We start from the raw sequence: 23,230 nt of genomic DNA on the forward strand, positions 1-23,230 counted from the left end.
CAATGTATAAGTTTCAAATAGAAATTTAGTTTAACTCAATTCAATTCAAATGCACATTGAGGACTTCTATTAGGCCCTGTGCTAGGATAAAGACAGACTAGAGAGAGCATAACGTGGTGTCAGCCCTCAAGTAACCTAAGTCAGCTATTATAAAAATCATGGGCACAGCTATGAAACAATACACTCCAGTGAAGTCTAGCCCCCTCCCCCAGAATAAATAAAACAGGTGATCTTGGTATACAAAGAGTAATATTGTACTGATTCAGAGAAGAAATTACTTAAGAATATACCATTTTATCAGTCTTTATTGACTCAAGACAACCAACAGAGGGGAACTAGGAGAAACAAAGTAATAGATACTTGGAAAACTATTAACCAAAGCAAGGAATTAGGAAATCTGAGTTGCTCCTTCCTTAAGAGATGAAAATTCAGAATGGACAGGAGACTTAGGTAACATCAAAGGCAAGTAGATGAAGAGTGAATTCGTGAACAGTGGCTTCCGCCTTCTGCAAAAATATGGCCTGGGAACATGCTGAGAGACATTTGTTTATTTATTAACTAACAAACTTAGTATGTTCCAAGCCCGGCATCAATGTAGAAGATTTAAATATGGGAAATGTATCAGGAGCTTAGTGTTTCCCTCAGTTATAATAAAGAAATAAAGACTTCAGATGGTAGACTGAACACAAAAGGCAGTTGTTTGGCACAAGTTCTTCAAAATAGAAAGGAAAAACGGGACTATGTTAGATCTGAGAGCTTAATTTACAAACTTTTCTTTGTTCTATATTTCCCAAGTACAACCCTCACATATTTCAAGGTGACAGCCTGCTGTTGTATTCCTTTCCTCCGGGACTTTCACTGGACAGAAACTAAAAACAACCTAATTGAATGGTTCTGCTTGCCTTCTGGAAAAACCCAGACCCATTGAAGAGATTATACCAGATGTCAGTGCGGCAGGGGACCAGGCGTGATTTTTTTTTTTTTTTTGAAACACCAAGAAAGGAAAAGGCCAATGGAATTGTATGAGAAGAAAAGTATTTGGGGTGGGTGGGTGGGAAATATGTATAGAGATGTCCAATGAGCAGTCAAATCTTTAGTTGAGGTCAGGAAATATATCTGAACTACAAATACCTATGTGTTATTTCTGTGTTCGTAGGAGAAAAGGCAAGAGGCCCCAGGACGAGATCCTTCAAAACAAAACATTTGAAACGTAGGAATATAAAAAAAACGATCCAGCAAAGGAGAAGGTGGGAAAGAAAGAGTTCATCAAAATGAAGAAAATAAAGCACTGAAGAATAAGATAGCTGAAAGCTGATTCCTAGCTCCTCTTTTCCCACCATACTTAAAAGGGGCAATATAGTTAGTTGTGCATTTGACTTAGAAATGTCTGTGTCTCTTTGCACCAGGAGAGTGGAAGTTGGTTCCATTCTTCTTACTTAGGCACAGAAGCCCACAAAAATAAACTCTCATCCATTCGTTTATTTCATAAACATTTAGGATAAATTACTTATGCTTCAGAAATGTTTTAGGCTCTTGGCATTCCAAGAAATGGTATGGGAGAGGAGAAAAGTTTTGTCTAAAATTACATATCTCAAAAATGAGAGGACATTTAAAAGAGGGCTCAATTCTTCTGATTTCCAACTCTTTTTGTTTCAGTTATTATATTGTCCCTTTGTTTGGCTCCAGAGGAAATGCTAATATAAAAGTTTTTTGTTTTTTTTTTTAAATGGTGGAGCTCCATTAAGAAATATAACAAAGGGACAATGTCATCCTGTCATCAGAACCATTTTTTCTATATCAGTAATCTGATCATATCCCTCCTGCTTAAAATTTTCTCTGGCTCTTTGCTGCTTTCAGAATAACATCTAACTGGACGGTACTTCATAAACAGGCACCTCGACACTTATACACTTTTCACACATTATTTGCTATTCTGCCTTATGTACCCTATTGTCACAAAAAGCAATTTAATCGCTTGCTATTCTCCCAAAGCCAAGGTAAATCTTCTGAAAATATTGTAAATGGTATTTTGTAAATAAATGGTTATTGGGAAATGTGTAGCATAGACGCCAAAAGATATCTCCACTGGGAATCTGGAATTAGGAAACGTTTCAGCTTGATTTAAAAAAAAAAAAAGCCTATCTTAAATAGATTTTCAAAAATTTAAACCACAAGCTTCTCAACATTGAGTTAACGAAACTGCACTTAGACTTACAAAATACCAGATTCTCTGAGACACTAGCTTGGAAGAACAGCTGGCCATCTCTGTCCCAGAGATCAACTGTAGGTCTCTAAGAATAGAGATACGGTTGATTTAGAGAGCACACACAATTTGACTTTTTTACTCAAAATTCAGCGGTGAGTGACAAGAGCGAAAGAAAAAGACAATCTCACATCCCATATTCTTGCCTGTCCTTTCCTTGCCATTTTCTATGTCTGTTTCCTTCCTTCCCTGCCATCCTCTGCCATGGCCCTTAATGCATTTGTGAATGGCAGCTGCTTGTCTGATGAGATCCTCATTTCCTGCCTCCCGCCCTGCTCGGGCAGGCAGCACCTTGGCATCAAATTGAATGCCAGATAAGCAGAATTTTTACATGTGCAATTAAAAGCCACTGAAGTGGAGATAACAGCATCCCATGGTTAACTGAATAATTCATGGCAAAATGTTCTCTCTTTATTCATAGCTCCTCACACCCTTGACTTGTTAAGCAGCTAGCACTCATAGTAAAGTGCTGGTTTCAACTGAGACCTTTCTTAAGCAACTCTTCTGATCAGGTATTTACATTTTTTATATGAGTTTTACCAAAATTTCTATAAAAATTGAAGGGAAAGAGGAATGAGGATCAAAAATTTTAAAGAAAAGGAAGAAACCTGAATAAAATGCAGGAAAACAACACAAATAAACTTTTTTTTTCTTTTAAATGACGTCTTTAAGTTCAAAGCTTATAAAATATCTTGTAGGATTTAAGCTATTTTTATCTCTGTTTTTCATCTGGCCACTTTTTTTTTAGACAGAGTCTCACTTCGTCGCCGTTGATAGAGTGCTCTGATGTCATATCTCACAGCAATCTCAGACTCCTGGGCTCAAGTGGTCCTCTTGCCTCAGTTTTTCATTTTTAGTAGAGATAGGGTTTCACTCTTACACAGGCTGGTCTAGAATTCCTGAACTCTAGCAATCCACCTGCCTCGGCCTTTATAGGCATGAGCCACAGTGCCTGGCCAAGTCACTTATTCTTAAAGCAGTGTTCAAAATTTTAGAATACTATACTTTAAACTTCAAGATTGGTGAAAGAAAGAATGCTAAATTTAAAGAAAGTGTATACATTGTGTCATTTCTGCAAATACACAAACAACACAGTGGACTGCAAGGGAGGATAGTCATTCCATTCCGAGTCTGTGCTTGAGTTCATTTTATTAAGCATCTCCAGAAGCAACTTTCGATGCTGAAGGACAGTACAATTTCCCCCACCACACACAAAAATGGCTGGCTTCAGTTTTAGGAGCAGAATCCTAAAATACCAAGAGCTTCTTCACAGCAGAATTGGCAGCCAATGAGGATAGATTCAGTAAGCAAGGAGAAGGCATGAAAAAGTGAAAAAGTGCTGAGGGCAACAGTTCAAATGAAAGAGGAGCAATTGTACAATATTAAATATGTGCAAGTGTGGGATCTGCTTCCATAAAATGAGGAAGAATATTGAACATTCTTAGCTTTAGGTTTCTTTTGTAAATCATAGGAATTAAAGTAGTTCAATGCCATAATTTTTATTTTAAAAATGACAGTAATACATATACTTAGTAAAAACACTTAGAGTAAGATAGTTATAAAATGAACAGTGATAGTTATTCCTTCCCTTACTTTCCAACCTCACTCCTCCCTGAATGCAGCCAATACTCCCCGAAAGCACTCAATACATTTTTATAATGTATCCTTCAAGTCATTGTTTTATGCATATATTTTTTGCATGAATGTTTTTTTATTCATATAAAGTAACCACCAGTTATTCACCGTGGACTTTTCATAAGTTTCTTCGTGATTTCTACACAAATACACAGTTGCCTGTTTTAGCTGCTTGATCTGCATACTGTTCATTGATTGAATCAATGTAATTTATCCCATCATGTCTCATTAATGCATATATAGCATGCTGCCAACAGTTTTTTACTTGATAGTTCAAAGAGTTGTACAAAAGAAATTCTTACAGAATTATCTTGTATGCTTTTGAAAATATACCTGTTGGTTAAATTTATATCAGTAGAATGACTGTTAAAAATGTCACATGTACTTTTCCACATTGACACTGTTAATTTTTCAAATTTTTGTATTAGTATTCATCCTAAATAATAATTTATTTTAATAAACAATGTTCTACAACCTCGATAAAGTGTTTATTCTTACCTGAGCAGTTCATTTCATGTGGCTTTAATTTATTTAATTGCAAATGAGATAAAATTTTTTTCTTTAGACTGTCATTTGTATTATTTTTCTGTTTAATCCTTTGGTTTCTATTGGTTTATTTGTATATTTCTTATGGATTAGTATAAGTCCTTTATAATTTAAGGGAATTATGTCTTTACAGCAAATGTTTGATAATTAGATAATGGAGCTAAGGGCAGGGTTTCCTTAATAGAATTTAAAACCTAGAAGCCAAAAAAAAAAAAAAAAAGGATTAGCAGATCTGTACAAAAACAACATATGTATGTGTAAACAATGATAATAAACTGAGTCAAATGACAAAAACATGTCACAGCAAAAATCCAAGACATAAAGAGGAAATAAAGCTAAATCTGAAAGCACAGACAAGGGGGAATTGAAAGTGTTGAAAATCTGTTGAATATTCTACAATTTTTAAGGTTTGAACGTATTTCAAGAACGGTAGCTGAGACCCATAACAGAGAAAGAAAGATTACAATGAAGGACACTTAAAATCTCTGAACAGGTTACAAGTGAATAGTATTGAAAGGTTTAAAAAAATGTCACATGTGTGTCCTCCAGAAAACCACAGATCAAGACCAGAAGCTTCTTCTATCAAGCCATATATATCAACCTGTTTTCCTGGAGGTGTTGTACTGCCTCCTCAGTGCAAAATCTTCCCTGCACCATAAATGTTTATAGGCATATTTATCAATAGATCCTGATATCTTTGAAAGTAAAACCATGCCCATTCATATCTATTCTTTTTATGTCTTTATTAGTACCCCCTGCAGAGTAAATCTCAATATGCAGTTGACAAACAGCTTACCTACTGAACTCTTCATTCATTTAAAAAATATACATTGAGTACTTGATATATATATATATATATATGCAAAGCACAGTGCTAGTTATTTGAGCTATAACTTTGCTTAAAAAGAGATCATCTCTCTCTACCATTATGGAATTAAAAACTCCAATGAGGAAAACATACATATATTGATTGACTAATCTAAGCAGTAAGAATTAAATTAATATCTATGATGGTTTAAGGTTAAAGTTATAGAGAGCAAGTAGTGTTTGCTAGAAGATGGGCCTGAAGGGTATGCACAGCATTCAGGCAAGGTCTTTAAGGACATATTAAGGAACTTAATCTTTATCCAAAAACAATGGTAACCATTTAAAGGAATAGCCTAAGATTTACTTTTGAGATTCTTGAGATACTTTACTAAGAAGAATATGTTCCAATTCCATCCAGGTAAACATAAAGATGTGAAATCTCTATCTTTTATGGCTGTATAGTATTCCATGGTGTACATATACCACAATTTATTAACCTATTCATGGGTTGATGGGCATTTGGACTATTTCCATGACTTGGCAATTATGAACTGGGCTGAAATAAACATTCTGGTACAAATGTCTTCATTGAAAAATTATTTTAATCATCTGGGTATATACCTAGTAGAGGACGTGCACATTCATATGAATGGTAAAACATAACTATAGTCCAGAAAGAAGGAAGGAACAGGAGGGAGAAGGGAGGGCAGGGGGAGGCCGGGAGGAGGAAGGGTATTTGGTGTGACCTCACCTAATGTGCATAATGCAATAGTACATTTCAAAACTACTGAGAATAGAATATGAATGTCTTACCATAGCAATTAAGTAAGCTAGGAGATAGTTATATTAATCAGTTTGATGGAAGCCTTCCACATTGTATATCAAATCAGCACTTTGTACCTCATAAAAGCTTTGTACCTCATTAATGTATACAGTTATGACTTAATAAAGAAAAAAAAGGATTTACTTTTCAGAGTTTCCCTATAGGGAACAGATTGATGACGGAAAGAAATACCAGTTTAGAAAGTATTTCCATGAAAACATACAAACAAACGAAACCAGAAGTTTTTCCATGGGAAGTGTAAGACATGGTGGGGAATTGGTTACAGGGTCAGTAATGGAACATGGAAGACATGGAAAAGTTTGGATCATGCCAGTACTTGCTGATATTGTGGATAAGGAGGAAGAATAAAACTCAGACTTTGACACTTAAAACTATGTAGGCAGTGGTGTCGGTGGTGTCATCTGCTGAAAAATAAACACTGGAAAATCTGAAGGCTTCTGAGGGCAAGTGAGAACCAAGAGTGTGGTTTTGGCAGTGTTGTGCTTCAGATGTGTTAATATATCCAAGTGGAGACACCAAGTAAGAAATTGGATTTAAAGATTTGTCGTTCATATGAGAGATCCTGGCAGGATGTAACTATTTGTGAGTTATTTGTACATAGAAAATATAAATGAATTCATCTAGCAAAAGGATATAGAGCCAAAGGGATAAAAAGAAGGTTGGCTAAAGCCAGGCCTTGAGAAATTACAAAATGGAAGGAACCGATAAAGGAGATGTAGATAGAAAACCAGGGACATAAAATGTCATGAAACCCAAAGGAGAATAAACAAGCAAATGAAAACATTTTGAGAAAAAAATAGAAGGTAAACAGAATTAAATACTAAGCAATAATTAAGCCACTATAGCCCCCAAATCAGAGTTTAGCTTTGATAGATCATGAGGATGATTTATACAAAGTGCTTTCACATACTATGGTCTCATTGATGGGCGTGGAAATGCTTCCTTGCTCAGCTGGTGCTGAATGTGGGATGAGAAAAGAATTTCTTTAGGCCAAGATTAGGATATAAAAATATAAGTTTATTTTGTATTAGAGAAGATGGGGGAGAGAGATAAGAAAGAGAGAGAGAGAGAAGAGAGCAGAGCAGGGCATAAGGGGGGAGAGAGAAAAGGAGGAGAGAACTCTAAGGTGTTCCAAAGACAGAAAGGAAGAATGCCCAGCCTAGGGGCCACTGGGTAGCTGAATTCAAGGTGAGGGAGGTAACTGCAGCTGAATTCACAAGGTGTTAGGAATGTGAACCGTTCTGTCTCTGTTTCCCTCAGGCAAGGTTGCAGACAGACATTTTTCCAGGTGTTTCCAATCCTTAGGTCTGAATGTTCATCTATCAGGACATTCAGAAATTACGTGAAGCTTAAAGGAATAAATTCTAAAAGAAAGAGAGCCAAGGAAATGTAAAGAGAATTCACATTTCTTTTTGTTCTACTAGGTTCTCAAGGGACAGAAATCTACAAGGATTGGGGGTGGGGGACAGCTGGCTGGAGAGGGGAAGTAAACAGAGAGATAGCTTTTAGTCTGTGTTTAAAAACTATGAATTGGTAATTTTTCCATTATTTTGTTATAAAGACCAACCATCCTCCCACTCTTATCTGACTTGCTTCTCCCGACAATATTGTAAGACAGAGAGAAAAGGCAGTTAAACTTGTCTCCACTTTAAGATGAGAAAACTGAGATTCCATTTGGTGAAACAACTTGCTCAGGTGATATTACTAGTACCTGAGCTGCAGCTAAAATCCCTAATTTCTTATCCCTAGTTCAATGCTAATTCTCCTCTAGCAGGTTGCCTTGTCCATTAATTTAACATTGGTATTATTCTTGTTATTATTGTTGTTAGTATTATTATTGAACTGTCCTGAGTAAAATACTCATAAGAGGGGCTACAAGGTAAATCAGGCATGGAACCTGTCTTCAAAGAGTTTTCAGGCTATAATTGTATTAATACATAGTCATGTATAAAGATGACTGCAATACAACTTTGTATCTAATAGCATTATAAAAGTTAATGGAATTTATTACTATGAAAGATCCTAGTGGGAATGGAAATTTAAGGCATTTGAACTTGATGACTAGATGTATGAGGGGCCTTATATAAGATAAGGGCCTGGGGAGATTCAGTAAAGGCATTTTAGTCAAAGCTACCTTCAGAGACAATGAAGAGACAAGCAATGGCTTGATAGAAAACAAACAATTCAGCTTTAGTAGACCAGAGGTAAAGTGAAGTAGTATAGAGAAATGTAGTTAGGATTTATATCATGGCCAGCGTCAACAATAGGAGTTTGGGTATGGATAAGGGGGTAAAAGCAGACCCAATACAATATTTGAACAGAGAAATGGAATAATCAGAGTACGCTTTAAGAATAACTGGAGCACTTAATGAAGTGCTACCAGTGGTTCTCAACCTTCCTAATGCTGCAATGTATTTTCGTCATTAAAAAAGGGCAAAGGGCCGCGACCCACAGGTTGAGAAACACTGTGCTACCCTGGCCCTCCAGTATGTGCCACTCAACTCTTCTGAGCACACTCTCCTAAAGCACACTCTCCTAAAGATGACTACGGCCAGTTGACTTGATTTTGTCGATGAAATACGTGCAGAAGTGACAGGGATCACCTTCAGGGCTAAGTGTTGTAGAGTCTATGGACAAATCTCCACACACTCTTCCTCAGCCAGGTCCATCCTTCTGAGAACAGTCAATGGAATCTGCAGCACATTTTGTATAATGAAAAATAAACTTCCATTTGTCAACAACTGACATTCATTTGTTACTGCAGAATTTCCTAACCTAGGCTGATAGTACTATATGTTCAATGTTTTCAATGCGTTAACTAAACTAAAGCTGATGTTGAGCTGACACGTAGCTCATATGAACATTATTAAGTTCTGCCTCTATACTGATGGTGGATAATCACTACCCAAACCTAATGGAATGTCCTCTAATCCATGACCTTGTTTCTTTAGTCCCTTCTCAAGGATGCTCCCCAAACCACCCTGTGGCTCAGAGGGATAGGTCGCCAGTCCCATATGCTGGAGGTGGTAGGTTCAAACCCAGCCTCGGCCAAAAAAAAACACACACACACACACAAAAAAAGATACAAGTATCCAGCTACAGCCACTGTCTGACTAAAGGTGTAAGTATGCAGCTATAATCTCTGTCTGTTCTAATTAATTTATCCCACAATATTCCCATGTATAATACTTACATATATCACCCTGCTTTTACACCTACTCAGTCTTCTTAACTCCTGTTTCATGGATGATAAAAATAAAGATCACTGTCAAGAAAAATCCAGAGTTCCAGGTCATCTCACACTAAAATGTATCTGCCTAACTACAATAGTCTGCTGTCTCCATCTTTAGGTGGATGATATTGGTAGCTGCATAAGAAGAGGCATTGCAAGAAAGAGACTGACACAAATAAATGTATTAATTAAGATAAAAATATGAGGTCCTTCATTAAGGAAAAAAAAAGGCATTTGGACTAGCAAAAAACCCACATCTGAAGAGAGACATTTGGAAGCAAAACAACAGGATATAAGATGATTTAATAAAGGGATGAGGAGAATTAAGTTCCCTGAGATGGCAAAAAGTGTGGAATCATTTATAGAGGTAGAAATAATATGCATAGAAGATTGATTTGCATATATCTGTCTCAACATATTATCTCCCTTGATGAGCTATTAGAGCTGGCTTTGAGCAAGAAAAAAAAATGTCAAGTCTAACTACCTGTTCATACAGAGGAGATTTGTACAAGAAGCCTCTTGTTACTCATACATATCTGGGTGTGGAAGTCTACAAGACACAACACATTTTCATACACATCAGATAGTAAAGTTTAGCTGTGACTAGTACCTATTTCTGCAATTTAAATACCTTTTTTGCAGACATGTTTTAGGTAAAGATTCACAGTTATGAATCAAATGAATCATTGGAATTTCTTTTTTTTTTTTTGTAGAGACAGAGTTTTCACTTTATTGCCCTCTGTAGAGTGCCGTGGCGTCACACAGCTCACAGCAACCTCCAACTCCTGGGCTTAGGCGATTCTCCTGCCTCAGCCTCCCGAGTAGCTCAGGCGCCCGCCACAACAGTTGCATTTTGGCTGGGGCTGGGTTTGAACCTGCCACCCTCGGTATATGGGGCCGGTGCCCTGCTCACTGAGCCACAGGCGCCGCCCGAATCATTGGAATTTCACACGGAAGATTTAGGATTACTTTATAATCCAACCCTTACATATACTTTAGTGGTCAAGAAAGTGTTATGTGTTTCTTACATCATAGGAAGACAGCATTTTCAAGACTTCTTCACAGATAGGACGGGAGCCTAAGAATAAATACTGGGAAACAGAAATGTGAGAGAAAAGTGTTTCTCATTTCTAATACGAGCAGCTAAGAACCGGGGGGTCTTCTCCCCTCAAAGGTGATCATGAAGGACATGGTTTGAGATGGTAGAGACAGAGGAAAACAGGGTCAATCGTTCAGGAACTGTTTAGAGGAGGTTTACCGTGAAGAGCTGCCAGACCTACAGCAACTCTATGCGAACAAGAAATGAACTCCCCTATTGTGAAGCTACTAAAACATTGCAATTTATTTGTGACCACAGCAAAGCAAAACACCATCCCAAATGATTATCTTGCATTGACCCAAACAATCTCCCACTAACAAAGCCTGTTATGTTTCGGATGGCTATTTCTTTTTCCTTTAGAAAGTTCCTCATTTTATTGATTTAATATCTACCACCAGGCAAGTTAATGCATTAGTCTTAATTTGTGTTGCATTCAAAACACCACATCATAATAAAGACAAAAAAACCCTCTAACATCCACATGACTATTTTCTACACTGTCTTTGTTTTGGAGATTTAACTTCATCAGAGCGTTTTAGCAATAAATGTCTCTTGTGCATTTTTTTCCTTTTCCATCAAAGTGGGTAATTTGTACCTTTATAAACAAAATTAAATTTGCGAGAGTTTGAAACTCTATGGACTTCACCTTTTTCCCCCTACAGAACCTTTAAAATAATAGAGGATAATCCTTAACTTCTTGGTTGTTCCAATACCTAAGACATCATGCACATACTATTCCATCATTCACATTGAATTTATTATACACATATTTCCTCCAAAAAGAATACAAGCTAATTTATTTATTTCATTTTATTTTTTGAGATGAGGGTCTTACTTCATTGCCCTCAGTAGCGTGCCATGGTGTCACAGCTCACAGCAACCTTAAACTCTTGGGCTGAAGTGATTCTCTTGCCTTAGCCTCCCAAGTAGCTGGGACAACAGGTGCCAGCCACAACATAGGAATGCCCTGTTTTTAGAGATGGGGTCTTGCTCTTGCTCAGGCTGTTCTCAAACTCCTGAGCTCAAGATATCCACCTCTGGTCTCCCAGAGTGCTGGAATTATAGATGTGAGCCACTGCATCCTGTGAAAAGTTAATTTTTTTAAAAATTAAAAACTAACAAATATCTGTTGAAAGCTTAAGAAACGAAACATAAAAGAGAGCAAAAAAGCCAAAAAAGTGAACTCATCCATTATCTCTTCCAGAGATTTCAAAGCAAATCATGATAATAAAAATAATAGTTAACATTTATTGAGTTCTCAAGTTCTGGACACTATAAAAGGTAGTTTTACATTCATTTTTCTATTTATTTATCATAGTAAAAGTAATGATGTAGAACCAGATTTTATTGAAGAGGAAACTTAGTCACTAATTAAGTAAATGCTCAATTAACTCTACAGTTACTATGAAGCAGAGCAGGGAGAATTTTAACCTGGGTCTTGCTTACAAACCCATGCTTTTAAAATCTACATCATACTACTTCCCAGTAGAAGTTTGGTTTATTTTTGGTTTTTGTTGTGTTATGCCTCTTTGCCCTGTGTATGGAATGCCCTTCATGTCCTAATAGATTTCATACTTTTCAAAGCTAGAATGAATCCTAGTAGTAGGTTGAGAGGTCATGACGCCATCACCAAATCATCCTAAGAGTGAGGACTCTCTCTGTGTCTTGGGAATGAGGACAGTTATGCTCTCCAAGGTCTCCAATCACCCTCTGAGAGTGTCACTACTCATTTAAAAAAAAAAAAAGAAAAGGAGACAAATAGTTGTCCATACCCCCTGTCTACCTGTTGTAGTTCACCTTCCAAAATCTGTCTTCCTGGATAAGGAAGTAAAATGGCAACTGCATGGCACTAGACAGTCTGCAGTTCCTGCTTTCAGGAAGCACAACCTGGAGACAGGGGTAGAGGAGCATTAGCTCCATAAAGATCAGGGTGTGTGTGTGTGTGTGTGTGTGTGTGTGTGTGTGTGTGTGTGTGTAGTTGGTGGGGTTGGAAAGGTGGAGGACAAGGCTGTTACCCTCAAAACAAAGGAATTACAACCTGGATCCCCCGTGTAAACATCTTAAGAAAAATGCTTGCGGCATGCCTCTTATTAACTACTAACTCATTTCAGAGACTGAATATTCTGGTGTTGGGACCCAAGGATGTCATTTACTGCCTCTTCAGATCCAAGTGAGAACCCATATTACTCATCCACTTATTCAAGGTAGAAGACCAATGATGAACAGGAGTAGAAACAATGATAGTCTGTAGCAAGGCCTGGTTTTATGTCCTACTTCCTTGACATTTCCCTACAAACTTCACACCCAGTCTTCCATACAGTTTATGGCTTCTACATGCTCACAGTCTGCCACGTTGTTTCCACTCATCCTGGTGCTATCTGTGCCTGGAATGCCCTTCCATTTCTTATTCATAGAGCAAACTCTTAGTGAACTTCACTTCCTGCAGTGTGCACTGTGACCTGGCATCTTACTGCCTTCCAGCTAAGCACAGAAGGGCTCTGTCTGTCAGGGTCTTATACAAAAGCTGGCACCAAGGAGGGACTCCATACTCTTGTCAAGATTAAAAGAAAGAATGCACCAATTGGAATACGGCTTTCCTCTTGCATTCTCTCTATTACAGAGGGCACTCCTGCTGAGCTACGAGGATAGTGAGAGCACTCAGAGAACCTTATCTCACAACAATGAAACCACTACCATGCTTTTTCCTTCAGCAGTAATGGTGACAAGGTGCTGGGATGTGCTCTGACACTCAGCACAACAGGATCCTATTGTGGAAAATAGGCACTCTGTGTCTAGATCCATCTTGAAGCTTAAGAGTGACAAGCTAGCAGACTTAAGAGGCTAAAAATTTCCTTCCATCTCAGTGTGGGTGAAATTCAGAGCAGTGTTACGCTAAGAAATGTTAAACCTGAGAGGTTCCCCTCATAAGATTTATCTGGACCACACATCACAAAGCGTAAACCGGGAGCTAAGACATTGTACAGCAATCAGGGTAAGGTGCAAACCCCCAGTTCCATAACCTTCTAAGCTTTCTTTTTCTTTTGCTTACATTGCCCATGGGAAATGATGCATCAGAATGTCCAATCAAGGCAGCATTCCTGGAGCAAAATTTGAATTCAAATAGACTATAAATTGGAAGTGTTAATCAATTCAGAAGACGCTCTAGCCAAAGAAACATGGAAAATGAATCAATAGACAATACAATTATGCAAAGTAATATCTCTTCACAGCCTTAGCTCAAGCACTCACAAATACTTTTTCTTTCCTACAGATAAACTTCTGATTGAAAGGATGAGATATCATCAATCAGTTGTTTATCCAAGCAATGTATACACATGGTAAATGGATTAGTAAGCTTTTATTCATTATCTGAACTTTTTGTTAGCTATGTACCTAAGTAAAGGAAATAAAATAACAACTACTTCTCCAAAAATAAGACTTGCACATTCTAATTTATTTAATATCACTGAACATTTGTAAAAAAACAAGTTTAGAAGCATTACCATGTCGTATAATCCATCTTTAAAAAATATCAGTTTGATATTCAAATCAATTATACTTCAGTAACTAAACTGAAATATGTTTAAAATACTGCAATTGTCAAAAATCAAAGTGATAAGGTAGAAAATAGAATTTTAGTTTAGTAATCTATTGCACAGCATGGTAACTCTAGTTAATAATGGACTGTGTATTTCAAAATTACAAAAAGACTAGATTTTAAAAAGTTCTTACTAGGTGAGGTGAAGCCTAATCAGCTTGATTTAATTATTCCACATATGTTAAAACATCACATTGTACCCCATATTATATGTAATTATTTGTCACTTACAAATAAACAAAATATTGAATGAATGTTCAGTCAAAAATATTGGTAAAAAAACATATAAATAATTTTCCAGGGTACAGAAAAAAATAACTTGGGAAAAACCCTCGGAAAACAGATTGACTATCGGAGGTATGAATAGCCATATCACATGGATGATTACACATAATAAAATCACCCAGATAATGAGATTTATATGAAATAAATTAGAGTCTTAACTAATTCAATCACATTTTATTTGAATTTATAAGAATACCTATCATTTAAGTTAAGAATTACAAGTTAAACCCAGAGAGGAAAATAGGTCAATGGTGTTATACTATTAAGCAAACATATATATACCTTTTATATTTAATCTTTTAATCTTACATTTAATTTTTTCATATATTTATATATACACCCCATTTTTTCCTCTTTTAAATACATGAAAAAGATTAAAATGTGTAGTGAGTGTCCTCATTTTGACCATGGCAAAGTTTCAATGAAGAATGTACAATTGTTTCTTATTCATTAGTGTTTTAAAAAATGATAATGATTTTTGGACGTCGTGTGCTAAATTCTTGTTTATTTTTACTGGCTTATTATACAAAAACAGGCATGTACCTGCATCCTGGCATCTCTAGATTTATCAAACTGTCAGTTTTTGTCTTTTTTTTAAATTCATTTATGTATTTATTTATTTATTTTTACGTGTCATCCTTGCACAGGGGCCATGCTAATCTTCTCTGTGTCATTTCAGTTTTAGTATATGTGCCGCCAAAGCGAGCACCAGTTTTTGTCTTTTTGCACACACAGGAAGCCTAGGTACCATTATGAGAAGGCTGAAAAACACAGTTATATACGACCGTATAACTATGGTCTAGCCAGTGACACGTTGATGCAGGACAAGGTAGCACCACGACCTGCTGCCTTAGCCATGGAGGTATTGATGCTCCTGCAGATGGAGGAACCAGGTTGCTGGAAGGGCCGGACACCTGCAGGGGAGATGCTTAAGCCTTGCTGTCTCCTCCACATGGACTTCTGACTGGTCAGTTTCATGGATGGCCCTTGCTGTCTCCTCCACATGCACTTCTGACTGGTGGATTTCCTGTCAGTTTCCAAGGCCTGAGAGTTCATTGGACAGCTGGCTGTAACTGACAAGATTCACACCCTAGCAGAACAATCCCCCTGCCACTATATAAACCCCTGAGCAGAGAGCCCAAGGTCAGACCTCGAAGAGGAGACCTTGTTCCCCTCCTGGGTTCTCTCTGCCAGGAGGTTTGGATTTTGTAGTTGCAACTTTTGGTTTCTGGAAATAAATCCTGACTTACCACTGATCCTGTGGTCTGTCGATTTATTCTTCAATCGCCAAGACCAAGAACCTGAAATTCTAGTATCATATTTGGCAAGCCAGCCAGGAGAGAAGATAAAATTCTGGTAACATATTTGGTGGCCCGTACGGGGATGGAAAGAAGACATCTGTGGTAAGTAATGGGATGGCTTACCTCTATCCTATTTTTCTTTGTAGCTATCCTACTGAAGATTAATAAATTCAATTCCCCCCAGCATGTAACTGAGCATAGTGTAGATGCTGACCTGCAGGTCACGGGCAAGAGGCTGTTGAGGAGCAAACTTTCTCATCCCCCTTGGCTTCAGGAAGGAGGCAAAAGGTGTGTTGAAAGAATGTTGAACCCATTCTCTGTTTATTTCTTTACCCTGGTCAAGAGCTGAGTAAGGAGGTAGCACCTAGAGGACTCAGGGTCCCCAGCAATGGTTCTGACCCCAGGACTGGGGAGGGCCTTCAAAAACTCGTGCTCTCCCAGCTTTTTCTATCTTCTCTTCTCTTCCACCGTCCCAAATTTTGTCTAGTTATCTCTGTAGACCTCATCTAGTTCTCTTCCTCTCCTTAATAGTAAATATTCTTTGTTTGAATGTGGGTAAGAATTGTTTATATGTTTAATGTTGTAAGTGTATTATGGTGTTTTTAGAAGTGTGTATTAGATGTTTTAAGGGGGGGTTCAAATGTTTTAGGTGGGTTGAGAGTTATTACTGTTCATTAGTGTTTTTATGTCCCTAAAAACACAAGGGATGACCTTGTTAAAGAGAAGTCAGCCCCAAACAAGGGGCGACATGACTCCCCTCCACAGTTTGGGCAACCAGAGGCCTGTGAAGGGAAGGATGACTCCTGGGAATGGCCCTGAACCTTGGCTACTGCTCAGTCTTTTAAACATAAAGAAGAGCAACGAGGATGACCCTGGGTATTTAATTTCTTCTGGTATGGGGAAATTTGAGGTAATTCTAGGTTTGTCTAGGACCTCGGCTAAGTGCAACTAATTGTAATACAAAAAGTTTCACAGGGTCTCTCAACTCAACCCTATTTTATTGTTGCCTTGCTAACCTTTGGGAAAGGAAGGGAAGTTAGAAAAGCATAGCGTTTAACACCAAGACCTACTCATGTTGGAAAGCCTACTTTCCTTTTTGTTACGGGAAGTTTAGAAAAAACTTGTACAGATTCTATAGAGTTAAATGTGCAAACATCGCACAGCCATTTTCTCCAGGATGGGGCTCATCCCCCCTTTGATTGATACTTTGAGGCTAGTGGGGGGAAGGGGCAGAAAGGGGCAGAATATATGCATCGGGTGGGACCAAGGCTCCCTGATACCTGATTTCTCGGAGCTGCGCTGCTGGCACGTTATAAGAACAGGAGAACCAGCTACCCTGGTAAGAGTGGCTAATTCCAGACAGCGCAGGGCTGAGGAGGCCACTCTCCTCAGGTACTCTTCCCCAAGCATTGGAAGGATGCTTCCTTTTGTTTGGTCAGAAGGCTTCTTGGGTTGGTCAGAGGATGCTTTAATGACTCAGGAATACGGGGTGGGATTCTCTGTCCACTGGGCTGTATTCTAAAGCACTGGGACATGTTTGATCCCCAGGCGCTGAAAAAAGAATGTATGGTTTTCCTCTGCACCCAGGCCTGGCCTCAGTATCAACTCTCCACTGGTGAACAATGGCCCCCAGAGGGTACTTTGAATTATGACACCATTTTTTGTAAACAGGAAGAAAAGTGGTCTAAGGTGCCCTATGTACAAGTGTTCTTTTCCCTCAGGGACAACCCCCAGCTGTGTAAGACCTGTCAGATAGAATCTTCTCTCATGGTTGTAGTAACTTCCCCAAATGGTCAGGGATTCTCAAGGGAGACACCATCACTCCCTAGTTCAAACTCTCCATCTACTTCTCCCATACCTTCCTCTGTGTGTTCAGAAAACCCCAGAAGGGAGGCTGTCCCAAGAGTTTTTTCTGGTCCTACTGTGACCCCCAGGGGGCAACCATATCCTTCTTTGTGTCCCTTGGTTGAGACTGTGGGTGGTGAAGGGGGAAGTGCACTAGTATACAGTCCATTTTCTCTAGCAGATTTAAGGCAAATTAAAGGTGATTTGGGAAAGTTTTCTGATGACCCCGATAAGTACATAGATGTTCTCCAAGGGTTAGGACAAAACTTTGACCTCTCTTGGAGAGATATAATGTTACTACTAGATCAAACTTTAACGTTTAATGAAAAAAATGAAGTCCTGGATGAAGCTAGGAAGTGGAGTGATTTATGGTTCATGTCCAATACTGATGGTAGTAGGTCTCCTGGAAAAAAGGGACAGATACCCCACAGGAAGACAGGCAATTCCCCTTCACGATCCTGAATGGGACCCTGGGAAAGAAGGTGACTGGTGGAGTAAACATTTTCTAACATGTATCCTAGAAGGTTTACGGCGATCCAAGAAAAAGCCTGTCAATTATGCCAAATTGTTTACTATTTGCCAAGAGCAAAATGAGAGTCCCTCAGCCTTTCTTGAGAGGCTTAGGGAGGTAATGAGAAAACTCACCCAATTGACACCTGACTCCATAGAGGATCAAATTATTTTAAAAGACAAATTTATCACTCAAGCGGCTCCAGACATTCAAAGAAAACTCCAGAAATTGGCTCTAGGCCCAGACCATAACCTGGAAAATCTTATTAAAACAGCCGCTATGGTCTTTTATAACTGAGATCGGAAGAAAAAGGAGGGAAAAGAGAGAAGGGATCAAAAAAGAATGACAGCTCTAGTAATGGCACTCTGACAAACGAGCACCTTTCAGGGGCAGAGGGAAGCCAGAGAAGCTAAGAACAAGTGCTTCCAAGGTGGTCAAACTGGCCACATTAGGAAGAACTGCCTGGGAACAGTGATCCCATCAGCCCCTGAACTGGACTCAGAGTGCCTGGGGCAAATTCTCATGGCTCTAGCTTGTGTTATTGCCCCTCAAGAGCCCTGAGTTTGCCTCACAGTGGAAGACCAGGTAACAGAATATCTTCTAGACACTAGAGCAACCTTTTCCATACTTCTCTCTAACCTTGATCTTTTATCCCCCAAATCTGTAACTATACCAGTTACCAAAATTTTCACTCAGTCTTTAAGATGCAATTGAGATAACTGACTGTTTCCTCATATTTTCCTAATCACGTCTGCAAGTCATACTCACCTTTGGGGAGATGAACATGCTAACTAAAACAAGAGCAACTATTTATATCCATTAGTACCCAACTACATGTTCACATTCAACACTAAAGGAACTTTTCTCTCCTGAGGATCTAGTCATGATCAAAACTCTTCCCTCTAATTCACCTTCCCTAACCCCAACTTGGAAAGCTCCCTTTTCTGTTATCTTATCTTCCTCTACAGCTGTTAAAGTTATGAGAATGGATTCCTGTATACATCATTCACAAGTAAAATCCTGGAACCCTCCGCCTTCTACGGAAGCAGACTATGAAGAAAGCCAGCCACAGTCCACCTACACTTAAATGTCATCAGGCCACACACAGTAAAGATGGTTCCTGTCTAAGACCTGATTCTATCATGGACCCCTGGATCACTCTCCCTCCAGAGAAACCTAAATCCCCCCTCCTATCATCGCCTGATTCAGCAGGAAGCAGTTAGATCGAGTCTTCACCCTTTTCCCTAACAGCAGTTAGAGTTTCCACTTGGAGAGGGAGAATTGATGCAGGACAAGGCAGCACCACGACCTGCTGCCTTAGCCCTGGAGGTATTGATGCTCCTGCAGATGGGATAGAGGAACCAGCTTACTGGAAGGGCCGGACACCTGCAGGGGAGATGCTGGCGCCTTACTGTCTCCTCCCTGTGGACTTCTGACTGGTCAGTTTCATGGATGGCACCTTTCTTTCTCCTCCACGTGCACTTCTGACTGGTGGATTTCCCGTCAGTTTCCAAGGCCTGAGAGTTCACTGGACAGCTGGCTGTAACTGATAGGACTCATACCCTAGCAGAACAACCCCCCTGCCACTATATAAACCCCTGAGCAGAGAGCCCAAGGTCAGACCTTGAAGAGGAAGCAGGAGAGCTTGTTCCCCTCCTGGGTTCTCTCTGCCAGAAGGTTTGGTTTTTGTAGTTGTTGTAATTTTTGGTTTCTGGAAATAAATCCTGACTTACCACTGATCCTGTGGTCTGTCAATTTATTCTTCAAATTGCTGAGACCAAGAACCTGAAATTCCGGTATCAATGTGACTGGAGATGCATTGTGTCATGCTGAGCCTAAGAGAGTAAAGTACCAGAACACCCGTCCTACCTACTCTCTGTCCCCTCTTCTCCCAGCTGGAGACAGAAGATTCCAGTACAGCAGAACCACAGGAAGGAAGGAGTGAGCCTCTGAGTCACCCCAAAGGAGAATGGTGCAGAAAAGCTACCCCCCAAACAGTAAACTGTGATGAGATTGAGAAAGACATTTTGGTTATGCTGAGCCACTGGGTTGAGAGGAGTTATTTGTTATAGCTGCTGGTGAAAGTTACCTTGAATAACAGAACTTTGCTGCTACCAGACAAATGACAGAAGGGCTGACTGTGTTCCAAAACATTTAAAGGCAAACCTTCTCAGTTTATTTGTCATTATAGTCATTTTCCATTAATCCTTTTTATCAGAAGTACGGTAGTGATTAGAATGTATTCACAGAAAGCTATGAAGCCCAGACAGAGACCTTTCAACAAAAACAAAACAAAAAACGAACAGTCCATTTTTTTGGTTACAGAATAGCCCTGAATTTTACCAGCCAGCTAAAACGTTGCTTTTCCTACTTATCAAGACTGTAGTAACCATCAGTTGTGCCTAAAAAGACCGTGCTCACATCTGTATCTAACATAATGAAACTGGACATGATGGCAAAAATGAAGATGATGGTGATGATTACGGCTTTTTAGCAACCATTTCTCAAGCATTTACTTATTATGTAATAAGCACTTTCCACATAATTTCTCATCTTATTATTTTAGATGTCCCATATGAAAACAAAATTTGTATCTTTATTTTACTGGCATGGAATCTGAGGCTTAAAAGAAAGGTCTGTTTAATTCTAAGATGCATGCCCTTTAATCTCTATTTTAAAAGAAAATGACGTAGAGAATATAAAATAAACCAATTTCCTTAAGTAACTCTGATACTTAATAGAATTATATGCCCTAGCCTCATTGCCTTCATACTGAAGTCCAAGTGGCCTACAATGGTTAGACAATTTGCAGGAGCTGATCCTCCTCACCACTACATCCTTTCCTCCCAAATTCTCTAAATATTACTGTTAAGACTATCTGATACATGTACATGTACAAAAGACAGAGACTATGGTGGGGGGGCTGGAGGTGACTAATCTGGTTTTAGGGAAACTGAACAATATGGCTGAAAACACAAAGGTTAGCATACATTCTAACAAAGGCCTCCTAAGAACAAGAGTATTATAAGGAAATAAAGAATGTGCAATTTCCCTATTGCTAGCTTCTGTTTTTTTCCCTAGTTATTTGCTTCATTTGTAACCCTACTTAGCATAATTCTCAGTCACACTACACCATGGCCATCCATGGATGCCAAGTTATACCTGTCTTTTGTTTCAGCCTCCTGATAAAAGATGGAATTTAAACAAGAGTACAAATATGCTAATACATTTTAAAGATGGAAATGATGGCATATTATAAATTTAAAAGCAGGACAGTTAAAGAAAAAGCAGGAAGTTTGAATAGGTCAGTTACTGTAAAAGAGATTGGCATAATCTTTTAAATTTTTTTGTCATATGACTTTTATTTATTTTTATTTAATCATAGCTGTGTACATTAATGCAATGTACTAAGAAAAAGCCATGAAGGCTATGTTAACCAGTTCGATGAAAACATTTCAAATTGTATATAAAACCAGCACATTGTACCTCTTTTAAAGATTTTATCTTTCCCTCTGACAAGAGACATTAGAAAACAAAATTTTGAAGGAAAAAAAGAGAAAAACAAAACATTGTTTCTTGTTTTAAGTCTAGATCTTTTCTAAATACAGATAATTACAAAGATAATTAAAATTTTACACACTCTATGAATACGTGGATATCATCTCTCATCAGTTCATTTCATAAGCAGAAATGAAATGAACAATCAATGTAATTAAAGATAGTAAAAAATGATACCACCAGTTTATTGGTATATCTAGAAATAGATATATGCCTACATAGATACAGTAATCCTCAGTAAAATGCCACCAGAAAGAAGACGGTAATAATTTAGTTAATATACTAGTTAATATAATACTTATTTCATTGAAAATTAAAAGAAAAAATCATATAATAATTCCTATAGATAAAGCATTATTTAATTAAATGAAACAGTCATTTCTTCTTTTAAAATGAAATTAGAATAGGATTAGAGGAAATATTCTGGCTCAAAGGGGTAGGGCGCTGGTCCCATATGCCGGAGGTGGCGGGTTCAAACCCAGCCCCGGCCAAAAAAAAAAAAAAAAAAAGAAAGAGAGACATTTCAGAGAATAATCTATAACATTTAAAAAGCAAAATACCAAAACTTTTTTCTTTCTTTTTTTTTTTTTTGGAGACAGTCTCATTTTGTCACCCTCTGTGGTGTGCTATGAGTAATAGCTCACAGCAACCTCAAATTTTTGGGCTCAAATGATTCTCTTGACTCAGCCTCCCTAGTAGCTGGGACAACAGGCACCTGCCACGACATCCCGCCACAATATCCAGCTATTTATTTATTTTTGTTTTTTTAGAAGGCCTAGGGCGGGTTTGAACCCACCAGCCCTCCTATGGCCAGCGCCCTAACCACTAAGCTATGGACACTAAGCCCCAAAACTATTTCTATTAAAATATAATATGGAAGGAAAGAAGTTCCTATGATATCATAATTACATGAAATAAGTAAAAAAATATATAAGTCCAGGTAATGACTGAAAGAAAAATGAATCTGCATTTTTACTAAATATGATAATAAATGCAGGCAAAACAATATGGCCAATAAAAAGAGGGAGGGGGGAGGGAGGCGGAGGGAGGGTGATTGGTGGGACACCTGCAGTGCATCTTACAAGGGTATATGTGAAACTTAGTAAATGTAGAATGTAAATGTCTTAACACAATAACTAAGAAAATGCCAGGAAGGCTATGTTAACCAGTGTGATGAAAATGTGTCAAACGGTCTATAAAACCAGTGTATGATGCCCTATGATCGCATTAATGTACACAGCTATGATTTAATAAAAAAAAAGAAAGAAAAGAAAACATAAACAGAAGCAACAAGAAAGTTCAAAGGACTGGAAAAAAAAGAATTAATAAAGAAACTAGTGAAGGTATTTGGATACATGAGACATAATCCAAAATAAGTAACTATTTTCTTTACTACCAATGACCAGATGTAAATAAAAATAGAAATCATTCACTTTTCAAAAGTGATAAAACTACAACAAAAATACAAATGAATTTAATAAAAAAATTATATCACTTTAGAGAAAAATAAATTATTAAACTTATTGGATAAAACATTTTGAACTTAAGTAATGACGTGTCTTATTTTTGAATACAATAATGAGATAATAAAAATGTTACTACCTGAAAATTAATTGAGCTCTACATTGCTCTCCTCAGATGACTTTCATTGATACTGTTAAGTGATAAAAGCAAGACTCAGAGTAGTGTATGAGTAGTAATCGTGT

The 23,230-nt window shown here is 38.0% G+C and overlaps 1 protein-coding gene and 1 non-coding gene across 10 annotated transcripts in view; both read right to left on the minus strand.

Annotated features, from left to right (window-relative positions):
• NRG3 (neuregulin 3) overlaps positions 1-23,230 on the minus strand; it is a 1,182,620-nt gene that overhangs the window by 483,349 nt on the left and 676,041 nt on the right. The gene's annotated exons all lie outside the window — the stretch shown is intronic.
• On the minus strand, positions 14,912-15,018 carry LOC128582744 (U6 spliceosomal RNA). Its single transcript, XR_008379190.1, has one exon. It is a non-coding gene; the product is annotated as a U6 spliceosomal RNA (small nuclear RNA).

The sequence above is a fragment of the Nycticebus coucang genome, chromosome 3 (assembly GCF_027406575.1).
Source record: "Nycticebus coucang isolate mNycCou1 chromosome 3, mNycCou1.pri, whole genome shotgun sequence".
Lineage (NCBI taxonomy): Eukaryota > Metazoa > Chordata > Mammalia > Primates > Lorisidae > Nycticebus > Nycticebus coucang.